Below are 10,786 nucleotides of genomic sequence, written 5' to 3'. Positions count from 1 at the left end.
ATCCCTCTGCAGCCTATCCACAGGCACAACAGCTTTTGGGATCTCTGCTTTCCCAGAGACTCAGCATGTCACGGTGCTCGCTCTCGGCAGAAGCTTTTTTCTGAGAAGGCAAACTTACGGCTCCTTCTCCCACAGGGAAGGTGCCAGCCCTGAAAACTAATGCAGTTTTTCACTATCCCTCTGCAGCCTATCCACAGGCACAACAGCTTTGGGGATCTCTGCTTTCCCAGAGACTCAGCATGTCACGGTGCTCGCTCTCGGCAGAAGCTTTTTTCTGAAAAGGCAAACTTACGGCTCCTTCTCCCACAGGGAAGGTGCCAGCCCTGAAAACTAATGCAGTTTTTCACTATCCCTCTGCAGCCTATCCACAGGCACAACAGCTTTGGGGATCTCTGCTTTCCCAGAGACTCAGCATGTCACGGTGCTCGCTCTCGGCAGAAGCTTTTTTCTGAAAAGGCAAACTTACGGCTCCTTCTCCCACAGGGAAGGTGCCAGCCCTGAAAACTAATGCAGTTTTTCACTATCCCTCTGCAGCCTATCCACAGGCACAACAGCTTTGGGGATCTCTGCTTTCCCAGAGACTCAGCATGTCACGGTGCTCGCTCTCGGCAGAAGCTTTTTTCTGAGAAGGCAAACTTACGGCTCCTTCTCCCACAGGGAAGGTGCCAGCCCTGAAAACTAATGTAGTTTTTCACTATCCCTCTGCAGCCTATCCACAGGCACGACAGCTTTGGGGATCTCTGCTTTCCCAGAGACTCAGCATGTCACGGTGCTCGCTCTCGGCAGAAGCTTTTTTCTGAAAAGGCAAACTTACGGCTCCTTCTCCCACAGGGAAGGTGCCAGCCCTGAAAACTAATGCAGTTTTTCACTATCCCTCTGCAGCCTATCCACAGGCACAACAGCTTTTGGGATCTCTGCTTTCCCAGAGACTCAGCATGTCACGGTGCTCGCTCTCGGCAGAAGCTTTTTTCTGAAAAGGCAAACTTACGGCTCCTTCTCCCACAGGGAAGGTGCCAGCCCTGAAAACTAATGCAGTTTTTCACTATCCCTCTGCAGCCTATCCACAGGCACAACAGCACTGGGGATCTCTGCTTTCCCAGAGACTCAGCATGTCACGGTGCTCGCTCTCGGCAGAAGCTTTTTTCTGAAAAGGCAAACTTACGGCTCCTTCTCCCACAGGGAAGGTGACAGCCCTGAAAAATCTTGCTGGTATTCACTATCCCTCTGCAGCCTATCCACAGGCACAACAGCTTTTGGGATCTCTGCTTTCCCAGAGACTCAGCATGTCACGGTGCTCGCTCTCGGCAGAAGCTTTTTTCTGAAAAGGCAAACTTACGGCTCCTTCTCCCACAGGGAAGGTGCCAGCCCTGAAAACTAATGCAGTTTTTCACTATCCCTCTGCAGCCTATCCACAGGCACAACAGCTTTGGGGATCTCTGCTTTCCCAGAGACTCAGCATGTCACGGTGCTCACTCTCGCCAGAGCCTTTTTCTGAAAAGGCAAACTTACGGCTCCTTCTCCCACAGGGAAGGTGCCAGCCCTGAAAAATCTTGCTGGTATTCACTATCCCTCTGCAGCCTATCCACAGGCACAACAGCTTTTGGGATCTCTGCTTTCCCAGAGACTCAGCATGTCACGGTGCTCGCTCTCGGCAGAAGCTTTTTTCTGAAAAGGCAAACTTACGGCTCCTTCTCCCACAGGGAAGGTGCCAGCCCTGAAAACTAATGCAGTTTTTCACTATCCCTCTGCAGCCTATCCACAGGCACAACAGCTTTGGGGATCTCTGCTTTCCCAGAGACTCAGCATGTCACGGTGCTCACTCTCGCCAGAGCCTTTTTCTGAAAAGGCAAACTTACGGCTCCTTCTCCCACAGGGAAGGTGCCAGTCCTGAAAGATCTTGCTGGTATTCACTATCCCTCTGCAGCCTATCCACAGGCACAACAGCTTTGGGGATCTCTGCTTTCCCAGAGACTCAGCATGTCACGGTGCTCGCTCTCGGCAGAAGCTTTTTTCTGAGAAGGCAAACTTACGGCTCCTTCTCCCACAGGGAAGGTGCCAGCCCTGAAAACTAATGCAGTTTTTCACTATCCCTCTGCAGCCTATCCACAGGCACAACAGCTTTGGGGATCTCTGCTTTCCCAGAGACTCAGCATGTCACGGTGCTCGCTCTCGGCAGAAGCTTTTTTCTGAAAAGGCAAACTTACGGCACCTTCTCCCACAGGGAAGGTGCCAGCCCTGAAAAATCTTGCTGGTATTCACTATCCCTCTGCAGCCTATCCACAGGCACAACAGCTTTGGGGATCTCTGCTTTCCCAGAGACTCAGCATGTCACGGTGCTCGCTCTCGGCAGAAGCTTTTTTCTGAGAAGGCAAACTTACGGCTCCTTCTCCCACAGGGAAGGTGCCAGCCCTGAAAACTAATGCAGTTTTTCACTATCCCTCTGCAGCCTATCCACAGGCACAACAGCTTTTGGGATCTCTGCTTTCCCAGAGACTCAGCATGTCACGGTGCTCGCTCTCGGCAGAAGCTTTTTTCTGAGAAGGCAAACTTACGGCTCCTTCTCCCACAGGGAAGGTGCCAGCCCTGAAAACTAATGCAGTTTTTCACTATCCCTCTGCAGCCTATCCACAGGCACAACAGCTTTGGGGATCTCTGCTTTCCCAGAGACTCAGCATGTCACGGTGCTCGCTCTCGGCAGAAGCTTTTTTCTGAGAAGGCAAACTTACGGCTCCTTCTCCCACAGGGAAGGTGCCAGCCCTGAAAACTAATGCAGTTTTTCACTATCCCTCTGCAGCCTATCCACAGGCACAACAGCTTTTGGGATCTCTGCTTTCCCAGAGACTCAGCATGTCACGGTGCTCGCTCTCGGCAGAAGCTTTTTTCTGAGAAGGCAAACTTACGGCTCCTTCTCCCACAGGGAAGGTGCCAGCCCTGAAAACTAATGCAGTTTTTCACTATCCCTCTGCAGCCTATCCACAGGCACAACAGCTTTGGGGATCTCTGCTTTCCCAGAGACTCAGCATGTCACGGTGCTCGCTCTCGGCAGAAGCTTTTTTCTGAAAAGGCAAACTTACGGCTCCTTCTCCCACAGGGAAGGTGCCAGCCCTGAAAACTAATGCAGTTTTTCACTATCCCTCTGCAGCCTATCCACAGGCACAACAGCTTTTGGGATCTCTGCTTTCCCAGAGACTCAGCATGTCACGGTGCTCGCTCTCGGCAGAAGCTTTTTTCTGAAAAGGCAAACTTACGGCTCCTTCTCCCACAGGGAAGGTGCCAGCCCTGAAAACTAATGCAGTTTTTCACTATCCCTCTGCAGCCTATCCACAGGCACAACAGCACTGGGGATCTCTGCTTTCCCAGAGACTCAGCATGTCACGGTGCTCGCTCTCGGCAGAAGCTTTTTTCTGAAAAGGCAAACTTACGGCTCCTTCTCCCACAGGGAAGGTGACAGCCCTTGAAAAATCTTGCTGGTATTCACTATCCCTCTGCAGCCTATCCACAGGCACAACAGCTTTTGGGATCTCTGCTTTCCCAGAGACTCAGCATGTCACGGTGCTCGCTCTCGGCAGAAGCTTTTTTCTGAAAAGGCAAACTTACGGCTCCTTCTCCCACAGGGAAGGTGCCAGCCCTGAAAACTAATGCAGTTTTTCACTATCCCTCTGCAGCCTATCCACAGGCACAACAGCTTTGGGGATCTCTGCTTTCCCAGAGACTCAGCATGTCACGGTGCTCACTCTCGCCAGAGCCTTTTTCTGAAAAGGCAAACTTACGGCTCCTTCTCCCACAGGGAAGGTGCCAGCCCAGAAAAATCTTGCTGGTATTCACTATCCCTCTGCAGCCTATCCACAGGCACAACAGCTTTGGGGATCTCTGCTTTCCCAGAGACTCAGCATGTCACGGTGCTCGCTCTCGGCAGAAGCTTTTTTCTGAAAAGGCAAACTTACGGCTCCTTCTCCCACAGGGAAGGTGCCAGCCCTGAAAACTAATGCAGTTTTTCACTATCCCTCTGCAGCCTATCCACAGGCACAACAGCTTTTGGGATCTCTGCTTTCCCAGAGACTCAGCATGTCACGGTGCTCGCTCTCGGCAGAAGCTTTTTTCTGAAAAGGCAAACTTACGGCTCCTTCTCCCACAGGGAAGGTGCCAGCCCTGAAAACTAATGCAGTTTTTCACTATCCCTCTGCAGCCTATCCACAGGCACAACAGCTTTGGGGATCTCTGCTTTCCCAGAGACTCAGCATGTCACGGTGCTCGCTCTCGGCAGAAGCTTTTTTCTGAAAAGGCAAACTTACGGCTCCTTCTCCCACAGGGAAGGTGCCAGCCCTGAAAAATCTTGCTGGTATTCACTATCCCTCTGCAGCCTATCCACAGGCACAACAGCTTTGGGGATCTCTGCTTTCCCAGAGACTCAGCATGTCACGGTGCTCGCTCTCGGCAGAAGCTTTTTTCTGAAAAGGCAAACTTACGGCTCCTTCTCCCACAGGGAAGGTGCCAGCCCTGAAAACTAATGCAGTTTTTCACTATCCCTCTGCAGCCTATCCACAGGCACAACAGCTTTTGGGATCTCTGCTTTCCCAGAGACTCAGCATGTCACGGTGCTCGCTCTCGGCAGAAGCTTTTTTCTGAAAAGGCAAACTTACGGCTCCTTCTCCCACAGGGAAGGTGCCAGCCCTGAAAACTAATGCAGTTTTTCACTATCCCTCTGCAGCCTATCCACAGGCACAACAGCTTTTGGGATCTCTGCTTTCCCAGAGACTCAGCATGTCACGGTGCTCGCTCTCGGCAGAAGCTTTTTTCTGAGAAGGCAAACTTACGGCTCCTTCTCCCACAGGGAAGGTGCCAGCCCTGAAAACTAATGCAGTTTTTCACTATCCCTCTGCAGCCTATCCACAGGCACAACAGCTTTGGGGATCTCTGCTTTCCCAGAGACTCAGCATGTCACGGTGCTCGCTCTCGGCAGAAGCTTTTTTCTGAAAAGGCAAACTTACGGCTCCTTCTCCCACAGGGAAGGTGCCAGCCCTGAAAACTAATGCAGTTTTTCACTATCCCTCTGCAGCCTATCCACAGGCACAACAGCTTTGGGGATCTCTGCTTTCCCAGAGACTCAGCATGTCACGGTGCTCGCTCTCGGCAGAAGCTTTTTTCTGAAAAGGCAAACTTACGGCTCCTTCTCCCACAGGGAAGGTGCCAGCCCTGAAAAATCTTGCTGGTATTCACTATCCCTCTGCAGCCTATCCACAGGCACAACAGCTTTGGGGATCTCTGCTTTCCCAGAGACTCAGAATGTCACGGTGCTCGCTCTCGGCAGAAGCTTTTTTCTGAGAAGGCAAACTTACGGCTCCTTCTCCCACAGGGAAGGTGCCAGCCCTGAAAACTAATGCAGTTTTTCACTATCCCTCTGCAGCCTATCCACAGGCACAACAGCTTTGGGGATCTCTGCTTTCCCAGAGACTCAGCATGTCACGGTGCTCGCTCTCGGCAGAAGCTTTTTTCTGAAAAGGCAAACTTACGGCTCCTTCTCCCACAGGGAAGGTGCCAGCCCTGAAAACTAATGCAGTTTTTCACTATCCCTCTGCAGCCTATCCACAGGCACAACAGCTTTGGGGATCTCTGCTTTCCCAGAGACTCAGCATGTCACGGTGCTCGCTCTCGGCAGAAGCTTTTTTCTGAAAAGGCAAACTTACGGCTCCTTCTCCCACAGGGAAGGTGCCAGCCCTGAAAAATCTTGCTGGTATTCACTATCCCTCTGCAGCCTATCCACAGGCACAACAGCTTTGGGGATCTCTGCTTTCCCAGAGACTCAGCATGTCACGGTGCTCGCTCTCGGCAGAAGCTTTTTTCTGAGAAGGCAAACTTACGGCTCCTTCTCCCACAGGGAAGGTGCCAGCCCTGAAAACTAATGCAGTTTTTCACTATCCCTCTGCAGCCTATCCACAGGCACAACAGCTTTTGGGATCTCTGCTTTCCCAGAGACTCAGCATGTCACGGTGCTCGCTCTCGGCAGAAGCTTTTTTCTGAGAAGGCAAACTTACGGCTCCTTCTCCCACAGGGAAGGTGCCAGCCCTGAAAACTAATGCAGTTTTTCACTATCCCTCTGCAGCCTATCCACAGGCACAACAGCTTTGGGGATCTCTGCTTTCCCAGAGACTCAGCATGTCACGGTGCTCGCTCTCGGCAGAAGCTTTTTTCTGAGAAGGCAAACTTACGGCTCCTTCTCCCACAGGGAAGGTGCCAGCCCTGAAAACTAATGCAGTTTTTCACTATCCCTCTGCAGCCTATCCACAGGCACAACAGCTTTTGGGATCTCTGCTTTCCCAGAGACTCAGCATGTCACGGTGCTCGCTCTCGGCAGAAGCTTTTTTCTGAGAAGGCAAACTTACGGCTCCTTCTCCCACAGGGAAGGTGCCAGCCCTGAAAACTAATGCAGTTTTTCACTATCCCTCTGCAGCCTATCCACAGGCACAACAGCTTTGGGGATCTCTGCTTTCCCAGAGACTCAGCATGTCACGGTGCTCGCTCTCGGCAGAAGCTTTTTTCTGAAAAGGCAAACTTACGGCTCCTTCTCCCACAGGGAAGGTGCCAGCCCTGAAAACTAATGCAGTTTTTCACTATCCCTCTGCAGCCTATCCACAGGCACAACAGCTTTTGGGATCTCTGCTTTCCCAGAGACTCAGCATGTCACGGTGCTCGCTCTCGGCAGAAGCTTTTTTCTGAAAAGGCAAACTTACGGCTCCTTCTCCCACAGGGAAGGTGCCAGCCCTGAAAACTAATGCAGTTTTTCACTATCCCTCTGCAGCCTATCCACAGGCACAACAGCTTTGGGGATCTCTGCTTTCCCAGAGACTCAGCATGTCACGGTGCTCGCTCTCGCCAGAGCCTTTTTCTGAAAAGGCAAACTTACGGCTCCTTCTCCCACAGGGAAGGTGCCAGTCCTGAAAGATCTTGCTGGTATTCACTATCCCTCTGCAGCCTATCCACAGGCACAACAGCTTTGGGGATCTCTGCTTTCCCAGAGACTCAGCATGTCACGGTGCTCGCTCTCGGCAGAAGCTTTTTTCTGAGAAGGCAAACTTACGGCTCCTTCTCCCACAGGGAAGGTGCCAGACCTGAAAACTAATGCAGTTTTTCACTGTCCCTCTGCAGCCTATCCACAGGCACAACAGCTTTGGGGATCTCTGCTTTCCCAGAGACTCAGCATGTCACGGTGCTCGCTCTCGGCAGAAGCTTTTTTCTGAGAAGGCAAACTTACGGCTCCTTCTCCCACAGGGAAGGTGCCAGCCCTGAAAACTAATGCAGTTTTTCACTATCCCTCTGCAGCCTATCCACAGGCACAACAGCTTTGGGGATCTCTGCTTTCCCAGAGACTCAGCATGTCACGGTGCTCGCTCTCGGCAGAAGCTTTTTTCTGAAAAGGCAAACTTACGGCTCCTTCTCCCACAGGGAAGGTGCCAGCCCTGAAAACTAATGCAGTTTTTCACTATCCCTCTGCAGCCTATCCACAGGCACAACAGCTCTGGGGATCTCTGCTTTCCCAGAGACTCAGCATGTCACGGTGCTCGCTCTCGGCAGAAGCTTTTTTCTGAAAAGGCAAACTTACGGCTCCTTCTCCCACAGGGAAGGTGACAGCCCTGAAAACTAATGCAGTTTTTCACTATCCCTCTGCAGCCTATCCACAGGCACAACAGCTTTGGGGATCTCTGCTTTCCCAGAGACTCAGCATGTCACGGTGCTCGCTCTCGGCAGAAGCTTTTTTCTGAAAAGGCAAACTTACGGCTCCTTCTCCCACAGGGAAGGTGCCAGCCCTGAAAAATCTTGCTGGTATTCACTATCCCTCTGCAGCCTATCCACAGGCACAACAGCTTTGGGGATCTCTGCTTTCCCAGAGACTCAGCATGTCACGGTGCTCGCTCTCGGCAGAAGCTTTTTTCTGAGAAGGCAAACTTACGGCTCCTTCTCCCACAGGGAAGGTGCCAGCCCTGAAAACTAATGCAGTTTTTCACTATCCCTCTGCAGCCTATCCACAGGCACAACAGCTTTTGGGATCTCTGCTTTCCCAGAGACTCAGCATGTCACGGTGCTCGCTCTCGGCAGAAGCTTTTTTCTGAGAAGGCAAACTTACGGCTCCTTCTCCCACAGGGAAGGTGCCAGCCCTGAAAACTAATGCAGTTTTTCACTATCCCTCTGCAGCCTATCCACAGGCACAACAGCTTTGGGGATCTCTGCTTTCCCAGAGACTCAGCATGTCACGGTGCTCGCTCTCGGCAGAAGCTTTTTTCTGAGAAGGCAAACTTACGGCTCCTTCTCCCACAGGGAAGGTGCCAGCCCTGAAAACTAATGCAGTTTTTCACTATCCCTCTGCAGCCTATCCACAGGCACAACAGCTTTTGGGATCTCTGCTTTCCCAGAGACTCAGCATGTCACGGTGCTCGCTCTCGGCAGAAGCTTTTTTCTGAGAAGGCAAACTTACGGCTCCTTCTCCCACAGGGAAGGTGCCAGCCCTGAAAACTAATGCAGTTTTTCACTATCCCTCTGCAGCCTATCCACAGGCACAACAGCTTTGGGGATCTCTGCTTTCCCAGAGACTCAGCATGTCACGGTGCTCGCTCTCGGCAGAAGCTTTTTTCTGAAAAGGCAAACTTACGGCTCCTTCTCCCACAGGGAAGGTGCCAGCCCTGAAAACTAATGCAGTTTTTCACTATCCCTCTGCAGCCTATCCACAGGCACAACAGCTTTTGGGATCTCTGCTTTCCCAGAGACTCAGCATGTCACGGTGCTCGCTCTCGGCAGAAGCTTTTTTCTGAAAAGGCAAACTTACGGCTCCTTCTCCCACAGGGAAGGTGCCAGCCCTGAAAACTAATGCAGTTTTTCACTATCCCTCTGCAGCCTATCCACAGGCACAACAGCTTTGGGGATCTCTGCTTTCCCAGAGACTCAGCATGTCACGGTGCTCGCTCTCGCCAGAGCCTTTTTCTGAAAAGGCAAACTTACGGCTCCTTCTCCCACAGGGAAGGTGCCAGTCCTGAAAGATCTTGCTGGTATTCACTATCCCTCTGCAGCCTATCCACAGGCACAACAGCTTTGGGGATCTCTGCTTTCCCAGAGACTCAGCATGTCACGGTGCTCGCTCTCGGCAGAAGCTTTTTTCTGAGAAGGCAAACTTACGGCTCCTTCTCCCACAGGGAAGGTGCCAGACCTGAAAACTAATGCAGTTTTTCACTGTCCCTCTGCAGCCTATCCACAGGCACAACAGCTTTGGGGATCTCTGCTTTCCCAGAGACTCAGCATGTCACGGTGCTCGCTCTCGGCAGAAGCTTTTTTCTGAGAAGGCAAACTTACGGCTCCTTCTCCCACAGGGAAGGTGCCAGCCCTGAAAACTAATGCAGTTTTTCACTATCCCTCTGCAGCCTATCCACAGGCACAACAGCTTTGGGGATCTCTGCTTTCCCAGAGACTCAGCATGTCACGGTGCTCGCTCTCGGCAGAAGCTTTTTTCTGAAAAGGCAAACTTACGGCTCCTTCTCCCACAGGGAAGGTGCCAGCCCTGAAAACTAATGCAGTTTTTCACTATCCCTCTGCAGCCTATCCACAGGCACAACAGCACTGGGGATCTCTGCTTTCCCAGAGACTCAGCATGTCACGGTGCTCGCTCTCGGCAGAAGCTTTTTTCTGAAAAGGCAAACTTACGGCTCCTTCTCCCACAGGGAAGGTGACAGCCCTGAAAACTAATGCAGTTTTTCACTATCCCTCTGCAGCCTATCCACAGGCACAACAGCTTTGGGGATCTCTGCTTTCCCAGAGACTCAGCATGTCACGGTGCTCACTCTCGCCAGAGCCTTTTTCTGAAAAGGCAAACTTACGGCTCCTTCTCCCACAAGGAAGGTGCCAGTCCTGAAAGATCTTGCTGGTATTCACTATCCCTCTGCAGCCTATCCACAGGCACAACAGCTTTGGGGATCTCTGCTTTCCCAGAGACTCAGCATGTCACGGTGCTCGCTCTCGGCAGAAGCTTTTTTCTGAGAAGGCAAACTTACGGCTCCTTCTCCCACAGGGAAGGTGCCAGCCCTGAAAACTAATGCAGTTTTTCACTATCCCTCTGCAGCCTATCCACAGGCACAACAGCTTTGGGGATCTCTGCTTTCCCAGAGACTCAGCATGTCACGGTGCTCGCTCTCGGCAGAAGCTTTTTTCTGAGAAGGCAAACTTACGGCTCCTTCTCCCACAGGGAAGGTGCCAGCCCTGAAAACTAATGCAGTTTTTCACTATCCCTCTGCAGCCTATCCACAGGCACAACAGCTTTGGGGATCTCTGCTTTCCCAGAGACTCAGCATGTCACGGTGCTCGCTCTCGGCAGAAGCTTTTTTCTGAAAAGGCAAACTTACGGCTCCTTCTCCCACAGGGAAGGTGCCAGCCCTGAAAACTAATGCAGTTTTTCACTATCCCTCTGCAGCCTATCCACAGGCACAACAGCTTTGGGGATCTCTGCTTTCCCAGAGACTCAGCATGTCACGGTGCTCGCTCTCGGCAGAAGCTTTTTTCTGAAAAGGCAAACTTACGGCTCCTTCTCCCACAGGGAAGGTGCCAGCCCTGAAAACTAATGCAGTTTTTCACTATCCCTCTGCAGCCTATCCACAGGCACAACAGCTTTGGGGATCTCTGCTTTCCCAGAGACTCAGCATGTCACGGTGCTCGCTCTCGGCAGAAGCTTTTTTCTGAGAAGGCAAACTTACGGCTCCTTCTCCCACAGGGAAGGTGCCAGCCCTGAAAACTAATGCAGTTTTTCACTATC

This window comes from Accipiter gentilis, chromosome 29, assembly GCF_929443795.1.
Source record: "Accipiter gentilis chromosome 29, bAccGen1.1, whole genome shotgun sequence".
In the NCBI taxonomy this organism is placed as follows: domain Eukaryota; kingdom Metazoa; phylum Chordata; class Aves; order Accipitriformes; family Accipitridae; genus Astur; species Astur gentilis.
The sequence above is the reverse complement of the archived record's forward strand: the minus strand, read 5'-3'. Positions refer to the sequence as shown.